The sequence below is a fragment of the Chrysemys picta genome, chromosome 11, assembly GCF_011386835.1.
Source record: "Chrysemys picta bellii isolate R12L10 chromosome 11, ASM1138683v2, whole genome shotgun sequence".
Taxonomy (NCBI): Eukaryota; Metazoa; Chordata; order Testudines; family Emydidae; genus Chrysemys; species Chrysemys picta.
Window position 1 is genome coordinate 74,270,947 of NC_088801.1, and position 18,307 is coordinate 74,289,253.

An 18,307-nucleotide genomic window follows, 5' to 3' on the forward strand; every position below is an offset into this window, starting at 1 on the left:
AACAAGGAGTAATGGTCTCATGTTGCAGTGGGGGAGGTTTAGGTTGGATATTAGGAAAATCCTTTTTCATTAGGAGGGTGGTGAAGCCCTGGAATGGGTTACCTAGGGAGGTGGTGGAATCTCCTTCCTTAGAGGTTTTTAAGGTCAGGCTTGACAAAGCCCTGGCTGGGATGATTTAGTTGGGGATTGGCCCTGCTTTGAGCAGGGGGTTGGACTAGATGACCTCCTGACGTCCCTTCCAACCCTGATATTCTATGACTAGTTAGGAAATGCCAGAATTAAAGCTGCCTATGCAATCTTAGGTTGGCCCCCTTGTGCATATGCATGATATCTTTAGGTATCTAGTCATGTCTGTACATGGCTTTTAGCTCCTTGGTGAAAGGCGCTATGTGAATGCAGAATACTCTTACCATAATATGATCCACTGTATTTCAAATGCATTTGTAATATAGCTGTTCAAAAGTGTTCAGTCAAGCATTTTTTAATTAAAACAAGCTTTGACAAAACTGAGGGTGGGGTTTCCTGGTGAAAAGTTCTACTTGCTTAAAATGTTTGGGTTTTTATTGAAAAACAATAATCAAACCAAAGTTCTGATTTGTGAATTTTGTTTTTTTTTAAATGATTTTTTTCAAAGAAATAATTCCATGAAAAAATGTTCATTTTTCACACAAAAACAACCTCCCAACCACCTCTAATTTCTAAGGCTGCATTTCTATAGTGCAGCTACATAATGGCAGACAAGATACCTGAGCACATGCCTAACTTTAAGCCCACGAGTCACCTCATTGTAGTCAATTGGACAATTTATATGCTTAATATTAGGCTCATAGTTAAGTACGTTGCTGTACCCGGGGCCTAACTCTTGTTGATTTGGATATTGAGGGTCTGAGGAACTTCAGCTTTTTGTATAATATCACAATAGCGCTGGCAAAGGAAATTCATTACGTTCCACAGCTCACTTCAAACCCTCAGGAAAGACTAGCCAGGAAGACAGTTGTTTTGCTTGTACTGCATTCATGTTAGAATCTCATCGCTTCTTTTTCTGTTGTATAAAACCAATAAAAAAAAATAAGCCTTTGTCCACTTTGATTGCAGTGGCTTATGTGAGACAAGCTTTGATGCAGTGGAAGGAAATCATTTATTTTATACCTTTGATGCAGGACAGACACAACTAATATAAAACAGGATACACAGGAGATAGGGCAGGGTGTGGGGAGCCTTAACTTTGGCTTAAAATCAACAGTCTGTTTAATTTTTATGTTAAGTTAACTTCTCCATTATTATCATTGAACTAAATCATTTTTTCCACAGTATTGATTTTAGTTCCCTTTAGAAAGAGATGAAAATGAGAAACGTCTTGTAATCAACTTTCCAGAAAATAAATGCAAATCCTGGACAGTGTTCTAAAACAGAACATGCCCCCCTTGGCAATCTTTCCCAAGAACAATGATTTGATATGACTTTGAAAACAAAGAGCTGGATGTCTTATTTGTTCACTATTGCAGTGGTAGATTCCATTTCTATTGTTATACTAAAATATAATACACACGTGGTATAACTGCGTTGGCAAGATTCTCATAGGCTGACTGCCCTAAAAGAAGTCAGCACTTAATATGAATAGAATAAATACCACATAAAATAGTTCTACATCTCCTCTGCAAGTGTTTCACCAGCATTACGGACCAAAGGTCCATTTAAGTCAATGGGAGTTTTGCTGTTGACTTTGGGGCCTATCTTCATGAGCTTAGCACCAATAGAGAGCACTGGATTCTCCAAAGTGCTCAGCAGAGAACGTGTTCGGTTCTTTTGAAAGTCTGGCTACTAATCTTGGTGCCTAAATGGGAACTGAGCTTTTTTGAGAATCTATCCCTAAAAGTTGCAGGGAGCCACTAAACCCGTTGGTATTAAAGAATCTACATTTGCCAACAGCTATCACAGTGTTACCTGAGACTGTTTCCTCAAGGTTCATATCAGGAGGGGATGCCTCATGGAAGGCTTCTTGTAGGTCCAGGAATCCACACTGGGCAGTTGTTTGGCCCGGGAAGAGAGGCCTGCTAAATTTCTACCTAAACACAGCCCCTCCAGGTGACATCATCTTTTTGCAGCTCTCTGTATGTGGTTGGGGAACCAGACAGACACCAGCTGTGGAAAGCCTGCTAGAAAAGGCCATAAAGGCACAGGACCTTGGCACACGTGCCCTGGTGTCCCTCAGAGGCATCTCAGGCCAGCCAAATGTTTTGTAAGCCAATCCCATGGCCTGTTCTGCAGGGAAGCAAATCCCACCCTTCTGATGGGACTGTTGGAAAGAGAGCTTCACAAATAAATCCCTCCCTTGAGCCCTTTCCCATGCTTTTTCCAATAAGGGGGGGAGGGGCTGCGATATGGCCTACAGTTATGTCACATTTTGTCAAATCTGGCCCTGTGTCGAGTGGAATGTGTAACCCTTCCCAGCCATACTAGCCTTCAGTCTCAGTGGCATTAAGGGGTAACTGATGAGGATCAGCTAGAAACTGACTTATTTTGCCACCATAAAAAATAAGTTGGATATTTCATAGAGTTTTGTACCAGACCTCAAAATCCTGCTAGATCAGTCTTATGTCCAGAAACTTTTTTTTTTCCAGCCAGGGCCCACCAGAGGCTGTCCACACAGTAGCTGGGAGGTGTAAATCATAGAATAGAATATCAGGGTTGGAAAGGACCTCAGGAGGTATCTAGTCCAACCCCCTGCTCAAAGCAGGCCCAATCCCCAGACAGATTTTTTGCCCCAGATCCATAAATAGCCCCCTTAAGGATTGAACTCATAACCCTGTAGACCAATGCTCAAACCACTGAGCTATCCCTCCAAATCCCAGCTGGGGTAGACATACATGCACTGGTTCCATTTGAGCTAGCACCTAAACATAGGCTGACCATATTTCCCTGGGCTGAATACAGGACACCTGGTAAAATTACTCCTATTCAAGCGAGTTCAATGGAAAGAACTATGCAGTACAAACGTTCAAATTAATTAAAAAGAAATATTGCATAGTTGGATTCTTTTTATTTACCTTTAAGGCTTTAGGGTTCACATAGGGAGGGGTGACACCCACACACTCCCCGTACACCTCTCTCACATGGGGGGGCTGACCGACCAACCAGGCCCTCCCTGCCCAGCGCTCTCTGCCCTCCATGCCTGGCTTGGCCCCCGGGATGGACCTGCCTCTCCTAGAACCTGATGCCGCGTCTTCCCGAGGCAACACGCGCCTCTCCCCCGCCCAGATTTCTGCCAGGGTTCATACCAGAAAGTGGCCAGCAGCAGCCTTTCAGCACGGTGCAGGAGAGAAGGGATGGGAGCTGCTTCCAGCCACAGAGCAGAGGGTTGGGGGGAGGGATGACCTGGCCTGTGTTTTTTGCAGAGGTCATCTCTTCTCTCCCCACCCCTCTCCTGTGCCTGGAAGCAGCTTGTCCCTTCCTGCCTGCACAATGCCAAAAGGCAGCCAACACCTCCAGGCTGCTGTTGGCCACCGACATAACCCTGCCACCTCCTGTCCCCCAGCTACAGCGCAGGCAGGAAGGGGTTAAGCCCGAAGGATGCATTGTGCACCGGGGCCCAGGGAACCTGATTGCAGGGGCTTCAGTGAACTGGCCAGAAAGGTGGTTCAGCAGCAGAGGGTGCCTAGGGGATGGAGCAGCCCTGCGCTCCCTGGGGGCAGGACCCAGGGCAGGGAGGGGAGGGGGAAGAGGATGCTAAGCCACGGCCTGGGGGGCTGCTGTGGAGTCTGCAGGGTTGGGGTGCGAACAGGCTGGAAATCGCTTTCGCCACCACCACCACCACCCCTCTGCCACTCCAGAGGTGAGCCGAGGGGCAGAGAGGCTTCCCCGTGCCAGCGCTGTGCGGGGATTTGGCACACGCAGGGCTCGGCTCCTCCTGGCCAGAGGGTCTTGGGCTTTCCCGGGGCTCCGGCCCAGCCAGAGGTAGTGGGGAAAGGAAGGAGCCTGCAAGCCAAGCTGTTGGCGAGCTGAGCGCTCCGACCAGGGGCTGGTTCTCTGCACAACGCTTGGAGCAGGACACGTCCCTCTGGGGGGGATATGGAGGAGCAGCGGGGCTTGGGCTGTGAAGGGGCAAAGCAGGGAGAGGACAGCGAGATGGGGGCACATAAAGAGTCGATGGGTGGGCAGCAGAGGTGACATGTAACCAGCCCCTGCCTAGTGCCTGCCCACACTCACCAGCCACTGCACCTTGCAGTGCACAACCAGTGCTGGCCAGAAACAGGACAGGGGACGGGGCCCTGCTGGCCAAAACCCAGAATGCAGCAGGGGCTGCGCTGACGGGACCAGCATGGGACACGGCCGGCCCTGTGTGCTGCAGCTTTGCCCCGCCACCAGCCTTGCACACCTGTCCCCACCGTTGGCAACTGGACTCCCCCCACTCACTGCTGGTGGGCAGGCAGCTGGCAAGAAGGGATCTGGCCAGCAGCAGGACCCGCAAGTACTGATGGGGAGGAGACAGAAAATACAGGACAATTTGTCCGTTTTTAAGAAAAAAGTCGGAACACCTGCAGGAGGGCTTAAATACGGGACTGTCCCTTTAAAAACAGGACGTCTGGTCATCCTCCTGAAACATAGCAGTGGGGCTGCAGAGGCATGAACTAGCCACCTGAATACATACCCGGGGGGTGGAGGGGATTGTACTCAGGTGATCAGCCCTCGTTGCTGGCCCAGCCACACAGTTATTTTTCAGTGCTCGCTTGAGAAGAACTAGCATGTGTATGCGTACCTGAGCTGGGACTTAAACCTGCCACCGGCTGTGTTGATGTACCCTTAGGCTGCCAGCTATCAGCTGTGCCCTGATCCTGCAATGGGGCTCCACGCAGGCATATTTCATTGAAGGATCAAGGCCTAATACTTAGACCAAATGACGAGAAATCATCCATTCCAGAATAGCTCTGGACTGAGACCCCTAGTCTAAATGTAACTCACTCAATAAAAGCATCTCATCAGCAACTCCTTGGCTCGTGTGTTCATCCCCCTCCCCAACACACACACACACACACAGCCCCCACTACAAGGTTCTCATTTATTTGTTGGGGACAGACAATGCCCGCAACTCCCCCACCCCCAAGCCAAGCAGGGATGAAATGCTTCTGAAAAGGCTTAGAGAACCCAATGGCTCTCAGGGAAGGGGAGTCTGAAGGCCAACAATGATCTGGCTTTGTAGGACACAGCATGGGAACAGAAGACATTTGCTATTCTGAGCTGCAGCAAACAGGCGTGATCGAGGAGTCAATCAGATGTCTTAACAAGGCAGGCGCTGCTGCAGTCTGGGGTATGTTGTTTAAACTGCTTTATACCCACTGTAGCAGGCTGCAGCCCTGAAGGCAGCTTCTCACAGCTGGTCCCTTTAAATTGCTCACAGCCACTTCCACCTAGGCTAACAACACAGTCTTTCAAAAAACACTCTCAACACAACCCAAAACCTTCATGACAAAGTCCTTTCCTTTCAGGCATCCCTGAAGCCTTTGTCCATGACTTGGAGGCCAGGTCATACCACCTCAGCCCTTTCCCCCTTAGGCAGGCATAGGTCAACCATCCTTCCCATGCTACCATCCCTCCCATCATGAGGGAAGAGGCAGCTTATATGCTGCTCTTCCCCAGAACTTATCCTGATTGGCTAAGAGAGAAGGGACCCTAGTCTCATCCTACAATACAAGGTTCCTGATCCCAGGTCCTTAAAGAAACAGTAGCCTGCGTTTTCCCAGCCACTCACTAGCATCCTGGGACCATTCCTGCTACACAGCACTGCCTCTGCCATTCCTTAAGCCCTCATCTGCTCTACAATCCCTGGAATGGAGCAACCTGGTCTCCCTGACTTCCCCCGCTGGTCATAGGGGGCCAATATAACCTTACACTCAGCATGTACAGTTGATAAAGACAGGACACATTCTCATCTTCATCCTACATAAAAGTCAATCGTTAAAACTGGGGAAGGATCTCTAAACAAGCACCCCAGACTTGGGGGAAATTTGCCTCTGGATGTTGCTCCAAACATCGGCTGGGGGAAAACCCAAAATAAACTGATCTGATCACCCCTTAAACTTTGCACCTTGGGCTAAAACTGAAAAAGAGCCTGATGCAAAACATATAGACGTCAATGGAAAGACATCCATAGACTTCTAGAATCATTGGCTCACGCCAAAAGCTAGCAAACGAATATGACTCAGGCGTCCTCACTACAGGGTGGGGAGGTGTCGATTTAAGATACGCAAATTCAGCTACGTGAATAGCATAGCTGAATTCGACGTATCGGAGCCGACTTACCCCGCTGTGAGGACGGTGGCAAATCGACCTCCGCGGCTCCCCCGTCGACGGCGCTTACTCCTACCTCCGCTGGTGGAGTAGAAGCGTCGATTCGGGGATCGATTGTTGCGTCCCGACGAGATGCGATAATTCGATCCCCGAGAGATCGATTTCTACCCACCGATTCAGGCGGGTAGTGTAGACCTGCCCTCAGAAGTGATGCATGACACATAAGGACAAAAAGGAAAGGCCATTGGACTCATTAAACTGAATGACGTTGAGACTCCGGCAAAGTAACTGCTCAACTACGTATTCCTAACCAGGGCCAGGAATACCATCCAAACTTCCCGGATGTACTGTCCTTTCTGGAATACAGCTGGATGCTGGATACATTGAAATTGTTTGTAAAACAAACGACGGTCGCTTCCTCCCCGAGTTTTTTCCAAGTTGACAAAAATAATCACACCAACATTTAATACGATCGTAAATTATGGGCCAAATCCTCAGCTGGTGACTTCAATGAATTGCACCAGCTGACGCTCTGGCCTTGTATCGACACCCACAGTACAAGCTCCCAAAAGCACTTTCACAAACAGGCCCAGACGCTCAGCTGGCGTGACTCAGTAAAACTCCACTGAAGTCAATGGCGTTGCCTTGGCTACAGAAGTGGAACATCTGGCCTGTATGATCTATGGTGTTGCTTTATAGAATGCACATTTCCTGAAACTTTTTTGCATTTTCATTTGGTTAGAATGCAATTTTCCTTCATTTATCAGCTCTTCGTTCCACAACATTCAGACCAATCCAATCCTGCAGTCCCTATGTGGGCAAAACGCCTCATTCACTGCTTAGATCATAACAGAGCTGGGGGGGGGGAAATCAAAGGTCATTTTTCTGAAAGAAACTGATTTTTTGAAGTGTTCAAAATAGATCCAGTTTCGGGGGAGAGACATATTTTGCATTTTCTCCATTTTCTTCTCTGGGTGTATTATCAAAATGTCCATGAGGTTTTCAAAAGTTTCAGAAAGAAACATTGACAAAAAGGCTGAACAACTTTAAGGAAAAGATTTTTTGACAATGTCAGTAACTTTTCACCAAAAAATTGCCCTTTAAAAAAATACTTCCAACCAGTTGTATTTCAGAATGAAAAAGGCCTGCAAGATTAGGATCTCTAGTTTCTGGTTTCCATTTGTGCAGCATCATTTGTCTGTTCACTGAAGTTAGCCTTTGGCAACAAAAGACAGACTGGGGCTTATTGGGCCAAACCCCTGTAACTCTATTAACATCAGTGGAGTTATGCCAAATTACACCAGATGAGGATCTAGCCCATTGTCATTCTATTAGCCATGCTTAGCTCCCTATAATGGGACACTCTCCACCCCAATCCTTATGTGCCATAGAAACCTCACAGACTCACTTCAACAAACAATCAGTGAGGCCACTGCATGATTGACGTGCTAAGGGAGCACTCAAGGAAGAAAAGGACATTGCAGAGAAGATAAATGAATTCTTTGCATTGGTCTGTACTGCAGAGGATGTGAGGGACATTCCCACACCTGAGCCAATCTTTTTAGGGGACAAATCTGAGGATCTGTCCCAGAATGAGGTGTCGACAGAACACATTGATAAATTAAACAGGCAATCCGGGCAATTACAGGCTGGTAAGCCTAACTTCACTATCAGGAAAATTGGTTGAAATACAGTAAAGAACAGAATTATCAGACATATAGATGAACATGATATATTGGAAAAGAATCAACACGGTTTATGTAAATGGAAATCATGCCCCACCAATATATTAGTATTCTTTGAGGGTGTCAATGAGCATATGGACAAGGGTGATCCAGTTGATATAGCTGGACTTTCAGAAAGCCTTTGACAAGGTCCCATGCCAAAGGCTCTTAAGCAAAATAAACAGTCCTGGGATAAGAGAGAAGGTCCTGTCATGGATCAGTAACTGGTTAAAAGACAGGATACAAAGGGTAGGAATAAATGGTCAGTTTTCACAGTGGAGAGAAATATATAGCAAGGTCCCCAAGTATCAGTACTGGGACCTGTGCTGTTCAAGATCTTCATAAACGATTTGGAAAAGGGGTAAATAGTGACGTGGCAAAGCTTGCAGATAATACAAAATTATTCAGGATAGATACGACCAAAGCTGATGGCAGAGAGTTACAAAGGGCTCTCACCAAACTGGGTTTCTGGGCAACAAAATGGCAGAGGAAATTCAATGTTGATAAAGTAATGCACATTGGAAAACAAAATGCCAACTAGACATACAAAATGATGGGATCTAAATTAGCTCTTATGACTCAGGGAAAAAATCTTGGCGTCATCATGGATAGTTCTCTGAAAATATCCACTTACTGTGCAGTGGCAGTGAAAAAAGCTAACAGAATATCAGGAACCATTAGGAAAGGGTTAGATAATAAGACAGAAAATATCATAATGCAACTATATAAATCCACGATATGCCCACAACTTAACACTGTGTTCCATTCTTGTCGCCCCATCTCAAAATAGATATATTAGAACTTGAAAAAGTACAGAGAAGGACAACCAAAATGATTAGGGGTATGGAACAGTTACATATAAGAAGAGATTAAAAAGCCGGGGAGTGTTCAGCTTAGAAAAGAGACTGCTAAAGGGCATATGATCAGTGGTTTTCAGACTTTTTTCTTGGCGACCCAGTTGAAGAAAATTGTTGATGCCCACGACCCAACAGAGCTGGGGGTGAGGGGTTTGGGGTGTGGGAGGGGCTTAGGGCTGGGGCAGAGGGTTGGGGTGTGGGGGTGAGGGCTGTGGGGTGGGGCCAGGAATGAAGGGTTCAGGTTGTGGGAGGGGGCTCTGGGCTGGGGCAGGGGGTTGGAGTGGGGTGCGGGAATGGGGCAGGGCTCTGGGCTGGGGGGGCAGGCTCTAGGGTGGGGCCGGGGATGAGAGGTTTGGGGTGCAGGAGGGGGCTCTGGGTTTGGAGGGGGCTCAGGGCTGGGGCTGGGGCAGGGGATTGGGGCATGAGTTTACCTCAGGTGGCTCCTGGACAGCAGTCCAGCAGGGGTGCTAAGGCAGGCTTCCTGCCTGTCCTGGTACCGCAGATCGCGTTGCGCCCCGGAAGCGGCCAGCAGCAGGTCCAGTTCCTAGGCAGAGGCATGCAAGCAGCACTGCCCCAGCCACAGCTCCCATTGGCCAGGAACCGGCCAATGGGAGTGTGGCGCCGGTGCTCAGGATGGGGGCAGCGCGCGGAGTCCCGTGGTCCCCCGCCTAGGAACCGGACCTGTTGCTGGCCACTTCCGGGGCACAGCGTGGTGTCAGAACAGGTAGGGACTAGCCTGCCTTAGCCGGGCAGCACCGCCGATGGGATTTTTAACGGCCCGGTCGGCGGTGCTGACCTGAGCCGCCGCGACCCAGTGCCTTCCATTCCGCGACCCAGTACTGCAACCCCCAGTTTGAAAACCACTGATCTAGGTCTATAAAATCATGAATGATATGGTGAAAGAGAACAGGGAAGTGTTATTTACCACTTCATATAAGACAAGAACCAGGGGTCACTCAATGAAACTAAAGGCAACAGGTTTAAAACAAACATAAGGTACTACATCTTCATACAACGCACAGTTGTTGGCAGGGGATGTTGCCAGGGGAACTTGTTGCCAGGGGATGTTGTGAAGGCCAGAAGTGTAACTGGGTTCAAAAAAGAATTAGATAAATTGATGGAGGATAGGTTCATCAATGGCTATTAGCCAAGATGGTCAGGGACATAACCCCATGCTCTGGGTGTCCCTAAACCTCTGACTTCCAGAAGCTGGGACTGGATGACAGGGGATGGATCCCTCAAAAATTGCCCTGTTCTGTTCATTCCCTCTGAAGCATCTGGTACTGGCCACTGTCGGCAAACAGGATATGGGGTTAGATGGACCATTGGTCTTACCCAGTATGGCTGTTCTTATGAGTGGCAACGTTGTGTGATTTATCTACATTCCCATCACCAGCACCAACACAGTCCCATGCAGCAATATTATATACAGTGCTTCTCTTCCTTTAGCCCTTTCCCACAGGGCTAGGGACAAACAGAGATAAGCACAAACTGGGCTCAACTCTGTTTTGTCCCTAGCCATAGCTTGCATTTCCCCATTGGTACTTCCTTTCTGTCCTCCTTATACCCTTCAGCTGATGGACCAATTGGCTCATCCAACCTCCCAGCCTGACCACCCAATTAATTTGAACATCCCCACTCAGCCTTCTCCAGGAGAGCTGATTGATTCCTAAGGGTGCATCTGCCCTGGAACGAAAGACCCGTCGCACAGCTGGGAGCTGGGGCTGCAGAGCTAAAAATTGTTGTGCAGACGTTCAGGCACCGGCTGGAACCTGGGATCTGAGACCCGCCCCCTCACAGGGTCCCAGCACTTGGAGTCAAGCCTGAGCCCATGAGACCAAGGCAGCTGACCTGGGCCAACTGTGGGTGTTTAATTGCTAGTCAGATGTACCCTAAGTGACCAGAAAGCTGGTTCACCTGCCAAGTCCCAGCACTGTCACATTCCCCCAAACTAAATATTTTGGAACCTTTATAATATCATTATTTTAACAGATCTCATTCTAACAGAACATGGTGTGACAGGTTGGATCACAGAAACCCCCTTGGGAGCTGCCACCTGATGTGCCAAGACTACTTCTGCCCCTGCTTTCCCTGCCAAGCTCGGGACCCCAGCACCTTGCCTTGTTGAGCCAGACACGCCCGGCTGCTCCAACACAAATCCAGGGTCTGAATTACTTGCCCCGAAGTTTCAGACTTGACTGAAAGCAGCTTACAGAAGTGTTCTTGTCTTTAACACTCAGATGCCCAACTCCCAATGGGGTCTAAAACCCAAATAAATCCGTTTTAACCTGTATAAAGGTTATACAGGGTAAACTCATAACTTGTTCGCCGTCTATGACACTGCTAGAGAAATATGCACAGCTGTTTCCCCCCCCACACCCCCCCCCAGTATTAACACATACTCTGGGTTAATTAATAAGTAAAAAGTGGTTTTATTAAATACAGAAAGTAGGATTTAAGTGGTTCCAAGTAGTAACAGACAGAACAAAGTGAATTACCAAGCAAAATAAAATAAAACATGCAAATCTATGCCTAATACAGTAATACAACTGAGTACAGATAATATCTCACCCTGAAAGATGTTTCAATACATTTCTTTCACAGACTGGACGCCTTCCTAGTCTGCGCACAATCTTTTCCCCGGTACAGCCTTTGTTCCAGCTCAGGTGGTAGCTAGGGGATTCGTCTTGATGGCTCTCCCCTTTGTTCCATTCCACCCATTTATATATCTTTTGCATAAGGCGGGAATCCTTTGTCCCTCTCTGGGTTCCCATCCCCTCCTTCTAAATGGAAAAGCACCAGTTTAAAGATGGATTCCAGTTCAGGTGACATGATCACATGTCACTGTAAGACTTCATTACCCACTTGCCAGCACACACGTATACAGGGAGACTTACAAGTAAAACAGAGCCATCTGCAGACAATTGTCCTGGTTAATGGGAGTCATCAAGATTCCAAACCACCATTAATGGCCCACACTTTGCATAATTACAATAGGCCCTCAGAGTTATATTTCATATTTCTAGTTTCAGATACAAGAGTGATACCTTTATACAAATAGGATGACCACACTCAGTAGATTATAAGTTTTGTAATGATACCTTACAAGAGACCTTTTGCATGAAGCATATTCCAGTTACATTAGCATAGTTTCATAAAATCATATAGAGTGCAACATCACACATGGTTTTATCTACCACCAAGAGCCCCAGTCCCTACCCAAAGGCTGAATAAAATCATACTGGAAACAGTGTGGAAATAGTTGTTGATTAAGACAGGGAGGTAGCAATGGCCTTTAGTGCAGATTGCAATGAAATCTGCAAATTTCCATCCTAAAGGAATATAGAATCATAGAAATGTAGGGCTAGAAGAGACCTCAAGAAGTGATCAAGTCCAGCCTCCTGTGCAGAGATAGGACCTAGCCTAGACCGTCCCTGGCAGGTGTCTGGCCAATCAGTCCTTAAAAGCCTCCAATCATAGGGATTCTGTAACCACCTTTATAGTTAGTAAGTTTTTCCTAATATCTTACCTAAAATTTCCCTTGCTGTGGATTAAGCCCATTACTTTTAGTCCTACCTTCAGTGGACATGGAGCACAATTAATCCCTGTCCTCTTTATAACAGCCCTTCACACATTTAAAGGTCTTTATCACGTCACCCTTCAGTCTTCTTTTCTCAAGACCAAACATGCCCAGTTTTTAATACCTTTCCTCATAGGTCAGGTTTTCTAAACCTTTTCTCATTTGTGTTGCTGTGCTTTGGACTCTCTTCAGTTTGTCCACATATTCTCTAAAGTGTGGCACCCAGAACTGGACACAGCACTCCAGCTGAGGCCCTGCCAGTGCCAAATAGAACAGGACAATGACCTCCTGTGTCTTACATATGACATTCCTGTTAATACAGCCTTTTCTGCAACTGCATCCCATTGTTGATTTATTTTCAATTTGTGACCCACTATAACCCCCAGATCCTTTTCAGCAGTGCGACCACCTAGCCAGCTATTTCCCAATTTGTAGTTGTGCAGTTGATTTTTCCTTCTGAAGCATAGTAATTTGGACTTGTCTTTATTGAATTTCATCTTGTTGATTTCAGACCAATTCTCCAATTTGTCCAGGTCACTTTGAATTCTAATCCTGTCCTCCAAGCTAGTGACCCCTCCCAGTTTGGTGTCATCTGCAAATTTGATAAGCGTACTGTCCATTCCATTATCTAAGTCATTAATGAAAATATTGAATAGTACCTACCCCTGTGGGACTCCACTAGATACACCCTCCCAGTCTGACAGCACACCATTGCTAACTACTCTTTGAATTCTGTCTTTCAACCAATTGTGCACCCACCTTATAGTAGTTTCATTTAGACCACATTTCCCTAGTTTTTTTATGAGACAGTCATGTGGGATTATGTGAAAAGTCTTACTACAATCAAGATGTACAATGAGACTACTCCAAATCATATGCACTACCAACTTCGATTCGCTTTTCCATAGTTCCAACATTTTATATCCTTTTTTTATTCCTGTATTTTCTGGCTCTGTCTAGTAGGACAGTAGCACACCTTCATGAGCTGTGGGATGGCAGAAGCTAGTTTAGGTTCCATGGGGGAAGTGCCACATTAGACACTCATTGGCTGACACCCTTTTGCTGGTGGCAGAGTACCTAGCTCAGGTACCATATAGGAATGACATTTGTGAGACTGAGATGTCATATCAGTCCTCGATGTCCTACATGGGTGCAGGTTTCTCTCCAGCTGACTGACTGATTGTCAGCCAGGAAAGAAATTTGAAGGCGGTATCGCCCAAAGCAGGCTCTCTTTGGCTGAGAGTTCCATTCTGGTGCTGTGATTACTTCCTTAGCCCTTGATGCAAACAGTATTGCAAGAGTGCCACCATTATGGAAAAATCTTCCTCAGAAATGAGTGGTGAGGAACTGTCAACCCTCTCAAAAAAACCATGATCATTGCCAGGGAAGAGTTGGGCAGCAGTTCATCCATCTCCTCACTGGGTGTAACACAGGGTGTTCCCACTGCCCTAAGTTTGCTATTCCCCCCCCGGGGCTGCGAGTCATGAGTGAAGAGACATGCAATCCAACAACCAGGAGCTGCGGAAAGGCAGGGAAGCAGTGAGATCATTTGCTTAAACTCCCTTCCCCTGACTAGTTCCATTTGGGAACTCCCTGCTGTGGAACTGCAGTCTGCTTGTTTAGTTTTGGTTTATGAGGTTTGCTGATCTTTCCCCTGGGTAGATGGTTCTGTCGCAGAGCCAGCATCACTGGCCTTCTGAGCTATTGCGTTGCTGATTTGTTAATATTATTACACACTTTGTTCCAGAATCAGTTTCTAAGGTCTGTTTTAAAGCTGGACTCCACGACTGACATGATCAGGTGGACATTTCATTACCAATATGATCAATTTCATCTAATTCCATATAGGTGGGAGATGGGCCCGGACCTAAACCTTAGGCCCAAAGACTCCTAATCTTTGAAGTTTAGATCCAGAGTTACCAGTTGGCCTCTTCTATCTGTAAAATAAGCAGAACCAAATTCCTAGACCCAAACACCTGTGAACTCTGGGGAGGTTCAGATCTAGACCCAAACTAGGCAGCTCAGGATCATTTGTAACAGAGAGGATGGGTAGCTTTCCCCTGAGTTAGATAGTTAGGGCCTTATTCTCTATATTTTGAATGACCAGAGCCAGTGTTCAGCCAATGCCTTGGATATGAGCCCATCCAAAGTCAGATCCCTACTTCCCAGGTTACTCTGAAAAAAGGACAGTGCACAAGAGCGAGAAAGAGAGAGAGAGAGAATCTCTTTCTTCAAGCATTGAAGGGGCAATATAAATTTAAGATTAGGCTCCAATAAGGACACAAAGTAGTCTTTGGGCTTGATTCTCCTTTCACAATAATGTAGAGGAGGACCAACTCAAGCGAGTTACGCTGGTGTAAAACTGGTACACATCAGAGGAGAATCAGACCCCTTATTTTTTTTTTATCTTTGTAAAATTCTCTTGCAACCACTACCCTCTTGTGGTGAGTTTTCATCACTGCTCCAAGTTAATTTTTTTCATTTTCTTATTTTAAAGTGAATAACAGAGATAAATATAGCATAAATGCATGGTACAGACACTCAGGAACTTGTTCTGACCTTTATTGTTCCAATTCAGAAAAGAATTATTTATTTTTAAAAAGAATATATGGTCCCTTTCTCTTTGTATGAACAGGTGCCCAGTATGAGAAGGTATTCCCCCTAACCTCAATGACCTCATTCACAGCTGGCATAAGAAGGCACAATTCTTACCCCATTTGGTGAGTTTGTCCCATGATACGTATTGTTCAGAACCCAGGGCCTGAAACCCCCCCCACACAGAAGTCAATGAAAAGACTCCCTTTGACTTCAGTGGGCTTTGGGTCAGGCTCATAAGGCATGGTGGTTTGATATGTCTCCCCAAAGAACTAGCTCTAGGGAAACACACTAGTCAGCAGAGTTAATACGGCCCTGTAAGGAAACCCTGTGGATGTGAATACACTGGAGGACTGTTAGCTACATGTGCAAAGCGTGCTATGAGAAATCTTGTGGACATCTCTGCTGACTGATTTTGGAGATTCGACAGTAGCACCTGGTAAGCCTCCCTGCCTATAGTAACATTGTGTACAGAGCAGAGCACACTGTCCGGATTTGGCAAATAGTCAACTAACACCAAAGTCCACTTGAAGTCAGTGAGCAGTATGGGAGCTGAAGCTCAGCCCCTCCAAAACTCAGGGCCGTAATGGAAGACCACTTGAGCAACCAGTGTGTTGAGTGAATCCTTCCCAATCTGGGAAAGAGCAGCCCATGGACGAATGAATCATGCAGAGCCCAAGGCAAATGCTTTGCACCAAAATTGATAAAAGTGCCCATCCATTTTGGGTGTCCTCCATCAGACATCCTCAGCCCAAGAGCTGAACACCTGCTGCTCCTATTGACTGCAACTGGAGTGGGGGGTGCTGCAGTACCTTTGAAAACCAAGCTCCAAGGTATCTGAAGCTGGGCACGCCAAATCAGTGGACAGTTTGAAAATGTGGGTCTCGTTACCTCCACTCATTTTATGCCGTGAGAATTTTAAAGACTGGCAACGTGACGACTCCCCAACGTGTGCTGCTCATAATTCCCCAAAGTCTCTCCATCACTTGACCCAGCAAACTCTCTAGCAAACGTTATTGCTCCATAATATAATACATGAAGCAACATTTATGGTGAAGAGTGATCAGGTTCTGCATTTCTCTGACTGCCACAATTACAGTGGGTTTAGAGATGTGTATGACAAGTGGTGAGTTTAAATAAGCAGAAATAGCTGTTGTACAGTAGATGTCCTCATACAGTGACATGCACTTGGGTAAATGAGAAACTCTTGTATGCAATAGACTCATATATTTCAATTCTGTATCTAGAAAGAGGATTTCACAGATGAGCAAAAATATTATCACCCAATAATACTGTGCATAATTCCACCATAGTCTGTGGCCATCCCCGAGCAATTTGATCCATTCAAACCATATGACAGCAATCAAGGGGCCTGGTCATATAGCGTTACGGGTCAACTGTCTCATATTGACTAGTGTATCAACCACCCTGACATTCAAAAACGCTACCCCTAGTGCATTGTGGAGAGTCAGTCTATTCTAACACAGTTACTGACAAACTGCCTCATATGGCCACACTAGCTGCTCTTTAATAATACTTGGTCGGTCAGACCACACCTTCCCACTTGGGGAGGGCAGGGGGTAAAGAGGAAGAAGTTGCCATGAGGTGTTCATTGCTGAGATTTAGCCCTGATCATTCTGCTGGAGGGATGGCAGGGGTTTGGCCAGCTGGACATCAGTTAGACCAAGCTTTTCCGTGTGAGGACATCAGGCATCTATGCTGGTTCTAAGACTCCAAGCACCACACTGGTGATGAGGCTCCAACAAAGCCATGGTGGTAGGGCTCCTGCAGCAAGCGGATACCCTGGGGACCACCTTAAGACAGAATCCCCATGAGGAGGGCAGCTACAGAGATGTAATACAGTCTATAGCTGCATCTGGCCTATTTATTCCTCTGTTGGACCACCCCCTGCCTATCTCGTCCAGACACATAGATCTCATCTAAGCTGCACTGAAATCATAGGCGTTGCGTTGATTTACGCCAACAGAGAATTCATATCTATCCTGGTGAAGTAATAGCATATTGTCAGAGGCCCTGATTCAGTAAATTCAGGAAAGCATTTAAGCATATGAAATCAATGGGATCCAAGCACATGCTTATATGCTTTCCAGAATCAGGGCAAGAAGGAAGAGTTTAGGTGAGCCTCTGATCCACATTGCACTGACTTTACCGGAAAGATTCCCACTGACTTAAATGGAAATGGGATTGGGCTCTGAATGAGCTGACCTGACAAACTGGTGCATTACTGGAAATTCTAACAAGAGATACTAGAAGAACTTGTATCCATACATTTGAATTTCCAAGCAGCTTCTGTAGGGGTGGCACCAAGTGCACTGAGCTGAAGAAAACAAAGAGAAAGCCAGATCAATATAGATGCTGGGGATGCAGAGCATGAAGGCAAGATTAGCATTTATTTAAGAATACTGTGGAGTGGTACACAAGCCGGGACAGATGGTAATAGACAGTGCAGCAGCGCCATCACCTGAGGGAAAGATGAGAAGGAGAAGCCAGCCAATTAAAATTCTAAGCAGAAATCCCAGTGTGGGTTCTAATTTTCTCACTAAGCAAATGCAGCAACTGATGGGTAGAAATTCAAATATCCCTCCAGTGCAGACAACTCTCCGAATGGAAATTGCCCCTCAACTGTTCTTCATTCCTAATATTGCATATAGACTACTGATGTAAAAGTATCACGCATAATATATTAAAGACATGGACAAAGCAGCAGCCAGAATTCACCTCTCTCCAGTGTTTTATATTCTATTTCCGTTCTTTATACAGCACTACAGTGCTGTATGGTGCTTTGACACAGGTGTAGCCCCTGCAAAAGTTACAGTCATAGGCTCCAATCCGCAAATAGTTGGAAACATGCTTAAATCTTGGTAGGATCAGGATCCAAGGACCCAGAGCTATGCCATGTGGAAACTGATGAGAATTCAGGACTCTCAGTATCAGGCCCAAAGTTAGTAACTTGGGTGCATTGTATTTTATATTTGTTTCCTTGGCAATGGAGCAGGAGAGAAGTGAATTAGTAGTTGAAAGAAGCAAGACATTAGGAATGACATGAAGGAGGTGAGCAAGGAAGCCTGGCACAACCAGCAGAGGGTGGCAGTATGAAACACAGTGGAATATGGCTCCTAGCATCTTATGATCCATCTTCTCCTATCCAGAAATCTGATCCAGGCAGGCAGGTACGTGTGCTGGATGGAACCCCAGTGACTTCATTGGGACTCTGTACGGTGTAAGGTCTGTCTGTGTGGGGCAAA